Here is a 17389-nt window from a genome sequence, read left to right as displayed (position 1 = left end):
AGTAGATACAATTTTTAAAATTATTATTATATGAAAACAAAAGGATAACAAGTTCTATAGATTTTATATGTTAGTAGGTAGAGTTACTAATTAGTTCCTTTAATTCCACTATATCTTAATATAACCCATACACTACTATATCATAGACATTGGTTTGTAAGTATTTAAACAGCATGAAGAAGACTTGATTCAAAAATAGTCATCAAAATGGAGAAAGGAGAGAGTTAATGGTCATAGACATTTACTGGCTAGATCAAAGTAGAAGGGAGGAGGCCTAGGACATGCTCTTCAGGGATTTAGTGTAATCTGGGAGAAAAATCAAGTAGCAGGTAGATTTCTAGCATATACTTGAAGTTGGCTTTAAGGTCAAGATTGATAACCATAGCTGAAAACCCTAATAAAATTCAACCACAATTACCAGGTTGAGCCTGTTTCTTGCCTTGGAACCCAGAGGCTTTACGATACTTTTCATAAATAAGAGGTGATTTCAGATTTTTCACACATTTCAGAAAAAGGTTAATTGTGGGAGAATTGAAAAGAGGAGAGACAAAATACAAAATCTTGCAGTTCCATCAAAATTTTTCTGAAAATGTAAACTTTATTGAGTAGCTTCTTTTTGTGTTTTTAAACTTTGTTCCAGTTCTTTGTTAAACAAAATTTGAAAGTTTTTATGTATTGTATGTCAAATATTGAATCTCTGATACTTTACTTTTTATGACGTGGGGATGGAGGAGAGATGGATATTATAGTTAAAGGGGTAAACGATTCAGTTTTTACCTCTCTAAATTGAGAATTACTCTGAGTGTATTCCTACATTGACAGTTTATCAATCAATATTGGCAATTTTTGAGTGAGGGTCTCTCACTACTTTGCCTTCTTGAATATTAGCTATTATTGATATGTCCCCTAAGATGGGCATAAAAATGAGAGACTGTTTAACCTGAAGAAAAACAAATTGAGGAAAAAAATTTTCCCCAAGTGTAAAACTCTATAAATTATGAAAAGATTACTGGTAATCAAAGTGTCTGACTTTCTCTTTATGCAAATATTATTGAAAATCATGCATATGCAAAAAAAGATGTTTCTTTATGACAGAGATTAAAGACATATACTACAATGATTATTATTCTTTGTACACATTCAAATACAGCAAGATTGATATGCAAAAAAATGAATTACAATGAGAAATAACACTCTGTTATTATTGTATCACTCAAAACCAGTACCAAGTAGGCAATATAGCATTCACGGAAATATGGCAATGTGACAAGACATTAGCAAGAGACAGGAAAATTTCTCTTCTAGGAATGTGGTTTTATGTCATTCATGATTTAAAAATCTATAGCCAACAAACAAAATTAAAACACAATGCAAATGATATACCAGCATAATTATTTGTGAAACAAAAAAATTTTCCATATATTTTCAGGCCTTGGGCAAGATTGATCTTTTTAGATCTTAGATCCTAAAGATGTATGCTAAACTATTCATAAAAATTTCCATTGCAGAAGAAAACCGTAACTGATTCTGTCTTTATTGTTTTAGGGGGAAAAAAAAGCTACTAAATCCAAATTAGATATTCAATTTGGAAGCTGTTGGGAAAACAATTCTTTCTTTAGAACAACGATGTTATAAAAGAAGGGTTATGCATGTCTGCTAAGGAAAATTTACTTAAAAGATTTTAGAGTCACAAACTATTAAATATATCACATGCCAAGGTTAAAATAAAACATAGTCATGAACTATTTCCTTTTGAAGATTGAACCACAACAGCAACTAAGATAATAACAATGGCTTAACCATGGATTAATAGCTATGGATTAATACATTTTCTTGTATGATCAATTTAGAATTTTGCTTAGGAAGAATAAATATGGTTCTTCTGAAATCCACTCCCTTTATAGTGACATACTATGAAAAGTAGATGGGTTTAGTTCAAATCCATTGCTAAATAATTTAAAATCCCAAGTCTCCTCATAACTAAAGCTAAGTGATTTTTGAGTTATCGCAGCTACTTTTGAGTAGTTAACAAGCACATGCTACCTGAATTAATCTCTACTTTATCTCTGCCTCTGAATTTGGAAATGTTGAAAGTGCCTCATGAAAAGGTGGGCCTGCAATAAGAAATGTGTTCCTCATCCTTGACCCTCTTTGAGAGTGGTCAAGAATAACGCAGCATTCCAAATTACTAATACGTGAGCTTAGAAGCTAGACAATAAAGACAGAGAGGAGGCTGTAGAAGTTTAATAAAGTAAAATAAATATCTAAAACCAAAAAGGTATTGCTGAACACTCAGCTTTTTAAATTCTACATTCTCTCTGGAAAAACTTTAAATTCAGAACTTCCCAAATTGGCCAACAGGAATGATTATTGTCACTTGTATCTTGATATCCATTCAAAAAGTCAACATATTTCCTTTCCAAATACTTAGAAATAATTAGTATTTAACTTCCTATTTGGATGATTATGGTGATGATGATGATGATGATGATAGTAGCACCAATAAATAGTTGTAGAACACTACATAATTTTCATGAAATATCTTATTTGATCTTCACAATAATGCTGAGAGAGACAAGGGCAGATTTTGCCATTAACCTCGGTTATCTAGGGAGAAATCTAAGATGAACAACTCACTGAGGCTACATGACAAAGCCACACAGGTAAGGTAAGTGATTGGAAGTTGGACATTGTAACTCATACCCAGTACTCTTTGGTGGACACCACACAGCCTCTCTCTTACCTCCTCACGCTAGAATAGACACTTCATCAGTCTTAAACATTGTATAAAAATAGAAAAATTGATATAATGCAGAATATCAGCAAATATTTCCTATATTATGTTTCAACTTATAATCTATATCAAACTGAAGTGTGTATTCTTAAAATTTTATTGATATATAATAATTATATATATTTATGGGGTACATGTGATATTATGATACACACATATAATGCCTAATGATCAAACCAGAGTATTTAGAATATCAATCACCTCAAACATTTTTCATTTCTTTGTGTAGGGAAAATTCCAATTCTTCTCTTTTAGCTATTTTGAAATGTACAATATATTGTTGTTACCATAGACACCCTACTATGCAGTGGCAATGGTGGGTGGGTTGGATGTGTCCTCAGGCACCAGGATAGCATCTGGGCAGGCCAATCCCCAGACCCCCTGAAGGCATGTGCAGGTAACACAGCAGCTCTGCTGCTGGGTTGGGGGCAGGGTTGCTGGTAGTGGCAGTGGCTCCTGACAGACAGCTCTCTGGCTCTGGGGAGCACAAGCTTTGGCTCTTTTTGTCCTGAGGATAGCCCCACTGGTGCACTGCACTGCTCGTTTCCTGGGTGTAGGACACTGTGTGAGCTAGCATGCTGGGGATCTGGCTGACCACACCACTGGGCCCAGCTGGCATCACGAGGCTGCAGCCTTATGGGTGGATGTGGAGGGATGCCAGCAGGGCCCCATGCATGTGGACATGCAGGGACTGTTGGGCCCCAAGGCAGTATGCAGTCTGGTGAGGGTCAAGATCTCAAAATGGCACTGTGTTGCAGCTGCTTGAGTCTTGAGGGGTGTGTGGGACCCAGCATGAAATCTCTCTCTGTGAAACAGGGCCATCATGTGTACTCTAGGCAGTTCCCTATACTAGTTTCAGGGCCTGTGACTGTCAAGCAGCACTCTTGTGGCTAGGATTGTAAGAGTATGCAGAGGTAATATGGACTGCTGGGGATTTCTTGTCTATGTTTTCCCTGCATTGAGGAGTTTCTCCTGGCTCAAAGTTGATTCCAGCTGGACTGGCTGCATCATTTTCCTCTCCTTCCATGCCTCAGAGGTTCTCTGCCAATCCCTATTGAATTTCAGTGTTCTCTCTTAGACGCTCCATTCAATATGTAATTCTCTACTCATTGTTTTGGTCCCTCTTTGTGGGGTAGGTGAGTGCAGGTGCCTCTAGTCAGCTGTCTTGAAGGCTCCTCCCCAGATATTTTACTTTTATGAGGACCATTAGCAAAAGATTCTTTTTATTGCAATAATGTTGTTTGAATTTCTCCTAAAAGCAAAAAGTACTAATCACTTCCTTAGTGTGAGATCTGAAATCAAGTTATAAATCTTTACTAAAATATTAGTGTCAAAAGATTAAACCAAAAGACAGCAAATGAAGATTCGGAGCCCTTGTTTGTTCTCTTAACTTGTTTCATTTTCTTAACTTTTCCATCATATGAAAAGAATGAAAATTTTTAGTTTATCAACTTGTCAGGAGAAAGGATTATGTGAAAAAAATCTTAAAAGTAAAGTAATGATTACCAAAATCTCATCACAATTTCCCTCAGGAATAAAGCTGGGTACAACATGTGAATTATAAAAATTTAAGAGAAAGTTCTATTGCTGTTTGTTGTCTTCTACACCTTTTCATTAAAGGATATCTCTATAGCATCAATTATTGACTATTCCTACTCATTTTTATTCTGACAGCAGGTCTTTTCTACCCAACCATCTCCTCTCCTTTTCCTAGCTGGTGTGCTCTCTTGGAGTTCTTATATTAGTTTTCACAAAATAATTTAAGCAAAAATTTTTCCTTAGCTAAGTTCACAATGCATCTGTAAAACAAGTGCGATTAAATTTTGAGTAATGTTTACCTCCGTTGTTCTATAGAAATCTGGAGATGGACTCAAAAAATGTGTCATTAGTTTGAATCTATAGATTTCTCATAAAATAACCCAGTGGGTTTCATAATATTAAAGGTTTTTACTATTCATTTGATTCTATTCCTTGTTTGTTTTACTTGTTGACTAAGTTTGGTTCTACATATAAAACATTACAAAGTGGTAAATAAATTCTAAATCTGGAGGTTAACTTCTGATGCATCCATCTATTTTGTGTTATGTAAAGGGGAAGCACCCATTGAAATAATACACAAGTCACTGACAACTACAAAATTATATAGTAAGTCATGTGCTAAAATTTGTATAAGAACAGTACAGTGAATCTCTACTGATGTGGGAATACATATTTGTTCCATAAGATTAATGACAGATTGTATGAATTCACCTATAATTCCATATTTGGACTTCCTTGAAATTATATAATTTATAGAAGAATAGCAGTTACTTAAAGGAAAATAACATAAACTCTCATTATATGCTTATTATTAGTGTTGTTTTCATTAGTAGTAGTATTATCTATATAGTAATTATGGTCAATAAAAAAGTTTATGGTAAAATGAATTCCAATAGAAAATATAGTCTTTTTTATATCTTAGAATTTTGCTGTATCAAATACGACTTAAAAGAAATATAATTTATAAATCTTTTCCAATGCGAAATCTAATTGTAATATTATTGTATGTAGTCTAGGTTTTTCTTTGAATCTTAGGAGAATTTTAATTGAAGATTTTTAAATTATTCAAGTCTAATTATTTGAGAAATGCAGCCATTCCACACTGGCTACTTTTCATCATGTTTTTATTATTAGACCTTTGATGATTCTTATTATTGGATGATACCCATATCATAAGAGCAGATAATTAACATGCAATCTATTTTAACATTGCTGATGACATTCGTTGCCATTGTTTCAATTTTACTTTAATATATTGAATGCAAAGCAATTGAATGTGTCCTCCTCCCCTCAAAAAAAGTTTTCAGAGTTATGGTAATGAAACTTCCTAAATGGATAACAAGAGAAAAACTACTCACATTTATTCTAATTTAAAATTCCTTAATTATTTCTTTCTCAAGTCTGGTTTCTCATCAGTATGGAATATCAGTAGAAGATGTAAAGGATTTATTTATAGTTAATTTATGTAACCTATATTTTAAAAGTCTGATTTTTCTATCACTGTGGATCGTTCACTCATAAGGAAAGGGAAGAAAATACCTGAAAATGCCAAATGTAAGGATTGTAATCACAGACAGGAGGGTGTTATAAAATCAGAATGCAAATGTTCAGAGAGAAAACAAACTCGAACTAGCTAAATGTGTGAGTAAACTGAGTCTTTGTGACTCCTTGGAAACTGTTTTGTGGTATCTGAATACTTGAATTTATGGGATTTAGAGGCAGTTATATAAATGAGCAGTGGATAAGACAGGACTCAATAAATATATAGCTTAATTCATCTTTAGCTTTGTCTTAAAATGACTCAATGGATTCCTTGATGGTGAAATTTTGTTATTGTTTATTTGACAGTATTTCTTTTTTGTTTGCTTGTCTCATGTCAACTCATTTTGGTGTTCAGCAATCTATAAATTCTCTAGGAAAGTATTTTGTTGATTTTCTTTATGTACTTAAAAAAAAAAGTATACCTTTGATGAAATGGTAAATAGGTAGCTTCCTTTTGTTTTTTGTTTTTTGTTTTTTTTTTGGTATTGTTTTAACTCTAAAGTTTTCCAACTCTCAGGAACATCTAAGATATTTGATCTTACCACATCATATAAAAGTTACCACTGGTAATATAGCAGCAATAACTAGGAAGCCAGGACAAAGTAATAGGAAGAACTAAAGAAGCTTCTTATGACATATCTGACAACCTTACTCCTTTGTTGTAAGACACATCACTGGAGAAAAATCACAGGCAAATGAAGGTCAATGCCCAATATGACATATTGGATGTTAGACTCTAAATTTGTGTGCATTATAAAATCTGATCTCAAAAAAAAAGGATAATCTATAAAGAAATTTCACCGTTTCTATCATTATTAAAAGGATTGGTATATTAAATACCCACAAAAACTTGAGGGAATTTTATGAATCCTAAGGGAATAAATATAACTGCATTAAGACCTAAGAATGGTATTTTAGCAACAGGGGAAATGCTCTTGTGATTACTAGGTATATCACTTTTACAAGCATATTTTTATTTAGTTGTATTTCCTAGCCTTATCTCTAAAATTTATTGAAGTAGATTATTAATTTTAACAGCTCTGCAAAGAGAGAAATCAAGTAGAGTTTTATGATTTGAAAATTATTTTGCTCAAGCAGCTTTATATCTGTTAAGAAAGTAAAATTTCCAAAATCCAGTGTGATGAAATTGGGTTTGCTGACAGTCTTGAATTAATGTAAGGAAAATCTATACATACACAAAGTAATTAAATAATCATTATCTGCGCCTTTTCTTAGTCTTTAAAATGAGAATGATGACACACTCTCTGTGCCCACTTTCTAGGATGTGGTAAAGATTAATTTGATATTTTATTTTATTTTTATTTTTATTTCAAAATGTTAAGGGAGTACAAGTGTTTTGTTACATGGATAGACTGTATAATGCTGAAGTCAGGTAATTTGATATTTTAAATAGGAGCAGGTCAAAAATTTAGGGAGTTGGAGTATCAAAGAAATGTGTGCAATGTCTAGGTAAGAATATATTATTCATTGGGATTTAGTAGGATTTTGGCTTGGCGCTATGTTTTGTATGATTTTTGAGTCATTTAGGTAGCAATGATCTGCTTATAAACATTAACTTGTAGTCTCTTTGAGAGAGATTCTAACTGTGTCAAATTCCCTCTTCTTTAACCAATTCTTTTTAATATCAAACACAACCTCCTGGAGTATTCACCTTTAACTTAATTGGTTTATTAATAGAATCTTAGAAGATTTTCATTTCTATCTATTAATTTATGGTTTGAGTGCAGTGCTGGTCTTCTATCTGTATTTATGGAAAATTGATTTTTGAAAGCAGCTAATTCAAAGTAACTTTCTATACTCAGCTAAATGAACTAATAAAATGTGTTAGCTATATTATTTTCCACATGTAAACTTGCCAAATATCCCAAAGCCATTTAAAATCATGATTTGTTTCTATTAAGTTCTAGTAATTCATATTTTATTTATTGGTATTAGCATTGTATCTTTTCAAATTAGCTTTTATGTGAACGCACAATCTGACGTTGAGGAAGAGGAGGCAATGACCACATGGCTAATTCTTAGAGGTCTTTGATTTGAAGATGTAGTAGCACTGTGAGTTTAAACAACACAATGAACAGAGCTACCCTTAAAGCTTAGCCTGTCCACTTTCTATATATTCATACTTTAGAATCAAGATCATGAAATAAATCATTTAAGTAAAAGTATTTCTAAGTTACAGAGAAAATGAGGGACTAAAGAATGGCAAACAATAGACGAAAACATTTTTAAAGCCCTTAATGAATATAAGAGCCCGAATGAACGTCGAGGTTAATATAATGTAGCAAAAGGTGAATAATATTTAAAAATTAGCTAAAAAGAAAGATTTACTTAGGCATAGACTTGAAAAAAATGTTTAAAATTCTCAGACAAACATTACAGAAAACAGAAGATAAAAAGGGCAGGAAGAACTATCTAGAGTTAAAAGTAGTAAAAGAACAAAGAATAGCAGGTAATAAATTAAAATAAATAAGATAAGGTTCAGAACAGTGCAGGCTGCAAATGAGAAGTTGATAAGGAGAAAAGAACTCAATAAAGAACAATAGAAGTAATTGAGGCAGGAAAAAATCTCACTTTAAAAAGACATACTATAAGCAATAAAGAAGTTTAGCTTGACATACAATGACTAAAAAACTAGTGGCAAATATTTTTAGCTCCTCATGGTCTTGTGTAGTGGTTTGCACAGAAAATTTGATTCATTTGAATGACCTATGTGAGGTTAACACATTATTTTTTAATGAAGACTAGGTCACAGATCTATAACAAGTCAATAACTCAATCCTAAGTCTTATTTTAAGTTACCCATTGACAATGCAAGTCAATTGACTGATTCACTAGCCATTGTACTGTCTAGTTTTCAGAAAAAAATACTGTAAATAATTTTCTTTCGTAATTTCTTGGTGCCAGAGAACATACCAAAGGTACTCCTGAAGCCTCTTAGAAGTGATCCACGCATTGATTATTCATTCATTATTTCAGTGCCTATTACTGCCCCCAAATTTGGAGAGATAGCTTACCATGAAACCTATAAATACAGTACAAAATTTTACAAAATAATAATAATAATAATAAAGCACAATGGAGAAAAATATCTTTCCTAAAGGCTGAGGCTTAACACAGCTTTAAGCATAAAACTTACAGTTGACTATGCTAGAAATTGGGAACAAAAAGATAATATACAGTGCTCCATAGCTTCCATCTAATAGTTAGTGATCAAGTCATAAGGAGAGAAAAAATTTGCTCTAGAATTTAACTTTACATGCTTTTTTAACCACGGATGATGAGTAAATCAATAAACAATGTCTCCAATAACAATTTAGAAATAATTGTTTAAAAAGTTTTCCCTTTCTATAGCATTGTTCTCACTGAAGACAGAATTATCATTGTAAAATCTACATCAGATTATGTCATTTCACTAATTAAATCTTTTGATGACTTCACATTACCTATAAAAGTCTTCAAAGTGCTCAGTGGCCATGAACCACCACAGCTAATTACAGGATGTGGAGATTTCTAGGCCCCCATTTCTGACCTGCTGAAGGCAAATATCTGTGGGCAAGACCCAAGAGCTTGCATTCCAGCAGCTCTGTGGGTGAATTCATAACACTCAATGAAATAAAATTAAAACCACTAGACTTCATATTATAGCTCTTTACATTAGGCTAGGCTTCCCCACTGTCATTGCTGAGTGGAAGAAGATAAAACATGTCAATCTATTAATCTAAATCAGAAATATCTAAGAGAAGAAGATGTAAATGGAAAAATATCACAAATAGAAGTAAATGACATACAGTACAATTAAAGTATGGCAGATACTGTAGAAAAAATGGAAGATGTAAACACATTCTAGATGACTTTGTGCCCCGTATGGAATACCAAATGAGCTAGCTTAATCAGACAAACAAGTAAAGCATGAAAATAGGTGTTCTACAGAGCAAGAATAGCTTTCTGGGATGAAAGCAGGTGATTTTGTTTTTTTAAGAAAGATTGTATATACCTCCCTCTTCATATACAGCAGAGTGCTTGTGTCCCAGTTCCTAAGCCCTTTGTTCTGACATCATCAGAACTGCATTTAATTAACCTGCTGGCCAGGAGACTGTTTGTCAGTGGAGACATTTTAAAGCACCAAAAGTATTCAGATGGAAAATTGGACCAAACTGTTATTTCACATCAATAAATACACATTGGAATCTGAGGATCTATTTTAAGGTTCCTATGACCTACTAGTTTTTGCATAAAATCTGAACATCCAACTAGTTGTATTAAATCTAAACAAATAACTGGTTGTATAAAACCTGACATCTAACTTTCCAGTCTACAATAAGATTATATGATCTACACCCCTTGATTTTCATTCTCCCTCCATTCCTCATACCAGATTTCTGACTGGGGCCCTGTATTTGAATCTTATTAATTCCATTCTTCTTTGTTATCCCTAATTACAGAGCTGTCAATCTTAAAACCCACAAAAGAGGGAAATTTGAAAACATTTTGGATTTGTATTATACTATTGAATGCATTGTGGGTTTTTTCATATAGCTGGAGGGAGACAGCTTTAAATGAACTTTTCACAGGAAAAAAAATAGGTGAGTGTTTAACAGGAAAAAAAAAAGAATTGACAGATATATAATTATTTTAGTGTCTCCATTTTGCTTCTTTCTTCCCCTTTGTCTGCTGCCTTCCTTCTTGACTCACCAACATACCCCCTAAAAGTTATTTTTTTTTTAATACTCTTTCATCCCATGCACAAAGCAGACTGAACTGGCATGCGCTTGGGTTTTCTTCTTCAGGCGAAGCCTGCAGAGTTGAGCTCCGGGAGCTGAAGGATTAAACCTTCAGAATCCCAGGGGATTTGGCCCACAGCAAGAGCAATAGACTCAAAATACGGAAGGACTGCCCTATAATTGCCAGTTTTCAACACGAAAATTATTCATGTCAGTATAACCCAGGAAGATTCATAAAAATAATCAACCAAATATTTTCAATTACAAAGGAGCCAAGAGATGTATGTAAGTTGAATGCCCGAAAGGGGTTTCACTATGTATGCATGTCAATATCCTTGTAATCCTATTGGCATCTAAAATAATTATGATTCAGGTGAAGGAAACAAAAAGAAGTCAGAGGCAATATGCAAAAATTGTTTTGGAAAATGAAAGAGCAAACACAGGAGAATAATTCAACTAGGGAGTTACTTTAATTTTATGAATTATAACCTTTTATCTCTATGTATGGTAGCTGTTTCTATTACTTGAATCAACATAGAGATGTCACTAAAATCCAAGGGGCCTCATAAAAATATGCATGTTTCAAACATTTAGAAGGCTGCCATTCAATGCAGTGCAATGCCCCGATGTATATTATGATATCTCGTTGTCAAAAATATACTGTATTTACTCTTCACCCCAAATTTCTAAAACAGAAAGACCAACACAAAACACAAACTTGCTACATATTCAAATGCTTATTTATGAAATTAAATTGATTTATAAAATTGTATGTAAATAAATGTATACAATATCAATCCTATATAATGCTAAATTATGACTTTATCATAACTAAATTATATTATCAGAGTTATTAGAAACTTTCTTTTAGGTCCATTTTATAAAAAAGGAGGGGTATTAGAATAGAGAATTGCTTTAGGGACATTACTGTCTTTATTTAAAGAATTCATACCTGGTATTATCCTTTAACATTTCACATGCATCTATGAATATGTATTGATATAAGTCCAGATGAGATTATTTCCATAAAATTCTGAGAGATTATTGAATAAGTCCGAGAGATTGTTGAATAAGCTTTGGTAATATATTGGCTGATATTGGTGACTGTTTCTTTATTAGTGTAATGTCTAAAATAGTATATTTTGACACATTATGTAATTCTCCATAATGATTGAAACTATGAGATTTTTGTCTAAAATCAAAAGGATTCTCTAAGTATAAGGATTGTATATTATCAGTTATTCTGAATGCAGATACACACAATCCTCTGGAATCCAGAATTTGGCTTAATTAAAGAAAATGCTCTCCTTTTCTTCACAGGAATTATGGTCATTTATTTTATCCCACTCTACTTTGAAATGTTGCTGACTTCCCTTCTTTTATTACACTTTAATTATTTTTAAAGTATGCAAACTTGATTTTAAAATTAAGGATTGCATGATTCTTATAACTCTAATATAATCACATGTTTCTTGTATGATATGGAAAATAACACATCATAATATATGAAAGGTGGTTCTTTATTCCAAAAGGAACTAAAATGAATGCCAGATTTATCTAAGGGAAAAAAATCTTAGCTCTACTTTATAAAATCTCTCTTTCTCTCCCCAAAATGCAAATCAGTTTAATATTTGGTAGCAACTAACAAATAATAATAAATGACTCAGGACTGCTGGGCTAGTGATAATGTTGAAGCACAGATTTTTCTTCTATGACGAATAGCTCAATCAAACCATCAAAAAATATATGTGATTAATAAAAATATATTTATCTCTTCCAGCTTTAAAATTCCAAATATTACTAAATGCTCTGCAATATGCAATGCAGGTGCTTGAATGGTCCCAAAGTTCTTTTTGTAAGGCACAATAAATAAAAACAAGGACTCACTTAAAAGAGACATATGGTAACTAAAGCTGGAGTAGCTTAAATATTAATAATTGTTCATAATTATCAGTCCCACCCTCCCCTCCACTTTCATAGAGAAGTATATTTTCCTGTTCCTTGCCTTTCGGCTCAGCCATATAACTTGCTTTGGCTAATGGAATATTGGCAATCATGATGCAAGCTGGGACTTGAAATGTTTATTATTTGGCTGTACACAACCTCTTTTGTCTTTTCCAATCACTATCTAAAGAGCATGCCTTGGCTAGCCCACTTGCTCAAGGAAGATGAGTGACAAAGGAGCAGCGTGACCTAGCCAATTTACAGAGCTGCAGCTTGAAGCCCAGTTGCCCAGAGGCCTCAGCCTAGTCCTGGCAATTACTGGCCACTCCACAGACAAATTAGTGAACCCAGCTGAGATTAACAGACTTCTTTCAGATAATCCACAGATGCATGAGAAATAAGAACTTCTTATTGCATGCCATATTTTATTATTTGCTAAACAGAAATAGCAGACTGAGATAAAAGCTAACATTTAGTTATTAATACCTTACTATGTGCCAGATACTATTCAAGAACATTGCATTTATCAATTTATTTAATCTCACCACAATTCTATGTGATTGTTGCAAATTAGCATCCCTATTTTACTATAAAGGAGATTGAGGCACAGAGAGATTAAAAATTTGTCTAATATGGCACAGCTAGTGAGTGGTGGAGATGGAATTCACATTCTTGCTATATGTATAAATATGCATGTGTGTGTGTATACATATGAATTTGTGAATATATATATACACACACACATATGGAGCTTCAGCCCAGAGCCACTCAGGTTATTGACTCTCAATAAATATGTTATATATTCAACTGAAGCCAGTATGCAACATGGGGGGCATGGTGCATGATCAACGTGAGCATTAAAAAAATAGAGAAATCATTTACCCAGATTGGACAGAGACTTAGAGTAGATGAGAATTGAATACAGATGCTTCTTTGACAAATAACTCCAAGGAAGGCAGCTGCACCTGTGAGCAATCACAATCATAGGTGATAAGTTTATTGTTAAAATATTCAAAAAAGAGAGATCCAAAGGTAAAGAAATGTAAGGGGAGAAGCAATTCTAGTTTCTTAATACTCAACCACTTACAACGTCTATTCCAAGGAATAAGCTGCCAAAGATTTGTCAGAACACAGGACAATCAATGCATTGGACCACTGTTTTTGGTGGGCTGGTTTACTCTTTTTCAAAGGCATAGGCCTCAGACCCACCACACTTCTTTGTATTCTCTTTCACTCAACTCAGGTCAGATAGGAGGTGGAATCAAGGCTATTTTGGGCATTTTCCCTCTGTTGTATTTTTTCTCTGCCTATATGATGACTTCTTCTGTTTCATTTCTGATTTTCTTTTTCTTAAACTCTTCAAGTTTTCTAGTGTCTCCTACTATGACTTCCTATCAGTTCCATATGTTTACATGCAGCTTCCTTGTGTATACCTGCTGGCTATACTACCAACTTTCCAAATCAAACATCCCAGAACCGATCTCACCATATTCATTGAAAAGCTGCCCCTCCCTCGTTACTTTCACATACCATAGTTGTACAATAGTCACTCAGTGACCCTCCAATTCTTTCATCTTCCACATCAAAATAGTCAACAAATCCTAAACATGGGTCCTATGAAATATCCCTCAAATTCATGCTTTCCCCTCGTCCACTTTCATTGACTTAATTTGGTTCCAATATCTCACTCAAATGAGTACAATGGCTTCCTAAGTGATCTTCTTGCTTTTAGTTTTATCTTCTTTTCAGTGAGTGATTTTTTGACTCATGGGCTCCTAAAGCGAATCTGTTGATCCTCAAGAAAAAAGAAGTGCACACACAAAATCAGGTATGTAATTCAGGGAATGTATGAACCTCCAAAGGCTGGATGTTGATACCTATGGGTCTCGGATCCAGTTAAAAACCTTGGCTTTACACCCTCCTACCCAGTGATGCCAGATATTTTCCAAAAATGTACATTTAACCATGTCCTTTAATTCAAGCCCTTCAATGACTGCCAAGCTTCTTCAAGATAAAGCCCAATTCTTCAGTTTGGGATTAAAGGGCCCTGTATCATCTAATCCCATTCGACTTCTTCATTATATATGTTTCTAATTTCCCATCATGTACAATAGGCTTTAGTCTTACTCACAGCTCCCCCAAAGTCCCAGACTGGCTTCTTCCATCCTGTTCATCAATTCCCTCTCTTGTCACACTCTTCCCTACCTGAATACCAGATGAACGCCTGACCCAGTTTTCCTGCCCCTTCCCTCCACCCCTTCTTCATCAGAGCACCCAACCCTCTCAGCATGATGACCTTATCACTTGTCAGAATCAAAGAGCCCATGAAGTATTGGAAAACAGAATTGTGTCATTCATATTGGCGATATTCATCATCTAGCACAGTGTCTGGCTATTAATAAGTTCTCAATGCAAGTTCCGGTAAAGAAGAGGGAGACAATGAGAACAAGAGAGAAGGTATGTGGAGAGGAAAACAGCTGCAACACAATTGCGTTGGACTAAAGACCTTACACGGGGATGGTATAGAGGGAATTCTGTTTATAAAAAGGAAGATAAGCAATATATTAATACATTGAGCACATGTTTTAAGTAGATATCACATAGGACATACCACCTCTCTACTGCCACTTAGTTTTTGCTATGGCTCCATTTGCTGAAGTTTATAGCTGAATGCAGTGACGCACAGTAACTTGCACACTGTCTTTGGGTTGGGCAGCCATGGTGCTGGGATTCTGTCTGAATCAAAAGCCCACTCTTTCCAACACACTTGTTACTTGTTTTAATAAAATTAAATTAAATTAAAGATTTTATCTTCCATTGATTTATGTATAATTTTTTTACTTATGTATAATTTTCATATGGCTCCTAAGGAACTGCAAGAAAAGTCTTGAAGTGCAGACAGAAATGTACAATCTACTTTCCAAAGATGCTGAGGGTTGTTTTTTTTTTTAAATCAAAGCAAAGTTGGCTCACCTGAAAGGACATGGTTTCTGAGTAGATATCTTCGCAAGTGTGTCAAATTTTTCTTACTACACACAGGTTCAGGTACAGGCCTGGTGAATTATTCTTAACTTACCCTCTAGTTAATATTTTCCTTTAACATTTAAAATCAAGTTCAAGTCAGTGCTAATATCAAATGCAAAGAGAGATAAGCCTGTGGCTTGCCATTTCTTTTTTCAAAAAATACTGACATCAAGAAACCAGGTTTACTTAGTCCTACAGTCCTAACAGTTCGTGGAAAATAGAGGTCCAAGTGAAAATTCACTGCTGCCAAAATATAGGGGCAGAAACACCCAGAATAAGCTTCTACAAGCATAAGTGGCTTAAAGGATGGAGTGAATAGTTGTTTTTCGAATTTTTCAGGACCGCAGATGAGGAATGGCTATGGAGATTGTCTTTAGCACAAACCTGATTATCCCTCTTAATCAGGCTGCCTAATGCACTATATTTCCTTCTCTCTATTCTGTAGCTGCCTGCAGCCTCCTCCGTCATCCAGAACCCACTAGCCCACCCTGTGTGGTGGGCTGGGCTGGGCTTGGCGAGAAGGTGAATGTACTCTCCCCTGGCAAAGACCACAGAAACTGACAACATTTCTGAATTCTGGCTTATAGAGACAGTGATGATTTTTGCAGCTGCTTTTGCTCTTTATTGAAAAAAGTGCTTGTTTCTCAAATGCCCACTTCTAAATCATGTAGTGGTTTCCATCTAGCACAATAGATGTGTTTCTCTTAAATAATTTCCCTGTTCATATTTTTCAGGATCTTATGATGGTTACAGCTAAAATTGTTTAATTCCACTTTTTCATAACATCTTAAATACTTGTTAAATACTTAATGGTTCTTGTCTGGGAGCTGCCAAATAGTTGCGAATACTGAGCTTCTCCAGATGAATAAAACCTAGCAGGCTGATAAAACAAAAGAAATGATTTTTATAAACAACATACATAATCCTGAGTCTTACCGAGGGGTTATTTATTTATTTATTTATTATGGTAGAACTAGGTCTGTTCATTAGGATGTGAATTAAGAAATTGTAACACTTCAGAAGTCTTACCATGTTTACCATGAGATCTGCCAGGTGCTATATATCAACTCAGTAGTTAGACGTTGCTTAATTCGTTCCAGAGGCCCTGCTTGCTCAAGGATAGCTAAACCTACCAAGTCTTTTTGGGCAGTAGCAGACAGAGACTTAGAAAAGTTTAGTATCTTAGATTTTTAAGAGTTATATGGATCTAGACTGTGATCAAGTTTAATACTCTTTATTTTACTTACAAGGAATTTTAGGCCAAGTTTCCCACTTTGGTGTGCTTCAGAATCACCAGGAGGACTTGCTAAGGCACAGAGATTTTGATTCAGTAGGTCTGGAAGGGATCAAAGAGTATTTCTCTTTTTCTTTAATTTTTTAATAGGTAAATTCAAGAAATTGGTCTCTTGCTTTTTATTTGTTTTTAAAATTTTTAATTGTAATTGTATATATTTAAGGTATACAATGTTATGCGTTGCTGTATATCCATAGTGAACTGATTACTACAATCAAGCTAATTAGCCTAACCATCTCTTCACAGTTACCTTTTTAAACTTAATATCTACTTTTTCAGCAAATTTCAAACGTACAATACAGTATTACTAACTCTAGTCTACATGTTGTACATTATTAGATCTCTAGAATTTATTCACTGTACGTGACTAAAGCTTTGTACCCTTTGACCAACATCTCCCCATCTCTCCACCCCTCCACTCCTGGAAATCACCACTTCATTCTTTGCCCATATCAATTCTACTTTTTAAGATTCCACGTATAAGTGAGATCATGCAATATTTTTTTTTCC

The 17389-nt window shown here is 34.1% G+C and overlaps 1 pseudogene; it reads left to right on the top strand.

The window, feature by feature from the left end:
* The window catches only part of LOC105805641, a 29108-nt pseudogene extending 12756 nt beyond the window's left edge, over positions 1-16352 (top strand).
* The last annotated feature ends 1037 nt before the right edge of the window (positions 16353-17389 follow it).

The sequence above is a fragment of the Propithecus coquereli genome, unplaced genomic scaffold (assembly GCF_000956105.1).
Source record: "Propithecus coquereli isolate 6110/MARCELLA unplaced genomic scaffold, Pcoq_1.0 Scaffold131, whole genome shotgun sequence".
Lineage (NCBI taxonomy): Eukaryota > Metazoa > Chordata > Mammalia > Primates > Indriidae > Propithecus > Propithecus coquereli.
Note: the sequence above shows the minus strand (reverse complement) of the source record. Positions and strands in the feature narration are given on the sequence as shown.